This window comes from Mytilus trossulus, chromosome 3, assembly GCF_036588685.1.
Source record: "Mytilus trossulus isolate FHL-02 chromosome 3, PNRI_Mtr1.1.1.hap1, whole genome shotgun sequence".
NCBI lineage: Eukaryota > Metazoa > Mollusca > Bivalvia > Mytilida > Mytilidae > Mytilus > Mytilus trossulus.
The window spans coordinates 22185230-22187340 of record NC_086375.1 but is presented as its reverse complement, the minus strand read 5'-3'; positions in this window follow the sequence as shown (position 1 = coordinate 22187340).

Sequence of the window (2111 nt, the reverse complement as noted above, 5' to 3'; positions counted from 1 at the left end):
GAAGGCAACCCAATAATTCATAACAAAATAATCTAGAATTCTTCTTAATGCTTGTTCGTTATTCTATACATTTTCTTTCTTAGATTTCTGAGCATCACATTGGGTATGGCTTCTTCCAATAAAAGAGCTTTAGTGGATATTGCTTTTCTACTTGTCGAAGTTAATATATATTCCATATCTTATGTAAATACATATTCTAACATGACGTGCTTCTTACGCTTTGTAAACAACACTATGATAAAATTCTCAATATATCTATACTTAGCGCAGACTCCGTGGTGTACATAATAATGGCTGTTACAATATAATTCCCACGTAAACCCACATGTATTGAAACCTATTTGCAATCCCTTTGCCGATTTTATGGTTTTAAAAATTGCATTTAAAAAAAGACAAACTCACTTTTATTTGGTTGCATAATACGTAAGTAATGCACAAGATCTCGGAGAAACTAACAAAATAAAAATAAAATAAAATTCCGTGAAAGTCTATTAATGTTTTTGGCGCATTTAAGTCATTTCAAAACATGACGTCATACAAATGAAAACGCTATAGTTCAAAGTTTTCTGTTGCATGAACCATTGAAATGTTGTTTACTATTGTATTAAAATTGATTATCAAGGTAGGTTTTGTTTGATTTTCTATTCTATTGCGTTATTCGCATATTTACTGATTTCAGCAAGTCAACATGGCGGCTCCTTAGTTACGAAATGTCAACTTTGGATTTGACGGTAGCTTACGAGAAAAACATGTTAATCAAAATGACAATTGTTGGTTTTGAGAATAAAACAAATTTTTATTTTAGCGGTTGTCCGCGAAATAATCAATGCAAGCTACGATTTATTAGAATGTTTGAGCTTTATATAACAGGGAGTAAAAAAGAACAGCAACACATACAGCTTTACCTACCCTCGCTTCAGCTTTTTAATGATCGTATTTGTCCTATTAGAATCGAAATATTTCATGGAAGCCATAGATTATTGGAAATTTACACATGGCCTGGGGCGTGATATTCGTTAATTTTATCCCTCACTTACGCTCAGGATAAAATTTGAATATCACGGCCCAGGCCATGTGTAAATTTCCTATAATCTATGGATTCCATGAATTATTTCTTAATTGAGTACAAATACAAGTTTAACTGTGCTCACTCATGATACCCCCACTATAAGTATTAGTTTAACAGAGAAAAAAAAGTATGAATGACAAACGTGAATTAACGTCACACAGTAAAGCAAACTCACAATCCTTGGAACAAAATTTCAGGAAGGCTGATCAATACACCTTATCACTATTTGTCCGCCATTACTGAATCACACACAGGTTCCCATAAAATTTTGAGGTCATAAAACAAAATATCTGACGCCACAATGGAAAAGTGATTGTTGTTGACGTCAAAAGTTCAAGCGGCTGGGTCAGCCGGGATTAGCGATAAGGTGTATTTATTGTTCCTGACCAGAAAATAAAATGCCACAAAACTATCATTAACCATTGGAAGGATGGACAGATAGATGTAAATGAATAAAACCTCCTCTTATGAACTTTCTAGTTTATCAGATCAATAAATCATGCATCAAGACAACTCCATCAGCAAGATAGCAGTTTTTCTCATCCTGTGACTGATACAGTAGTCGTTGGTTAAAAAGAATACAAAAAAAATAAACAAAAACAACAATTTTTACTCATATCTTTTCCATTTTACAACAAAATATCACAAAGCTTGTTCTAAATAATCATATTTTAAGTTCTAAAATATACATAATAATTTAACAGTACTCATTCATCAAGAATTAACACATAACATATGTCACTTGGTCCACATCATAATTCACAACCAGATTACTTATACATGTAAATGAAAGGAGATCTTACTTTGTACTAAAAATCTAAGATATCTTCAGGTTACAGGTCACTGTACAACATTCAACAATGTGCCAAAATCCTTAGAGTTAAACAAATTTTGGGTTTTCAAACCCAGCCACACAATATGTCCTTGTCGACAGTCTTTGAAAGATTCTTTCAACTTATTTTACAACATTTATAGAATCTTGGCCACTTAACATATTTATGCTTGATATAACATATACTGAAACTCCATCTTTTACTTACAA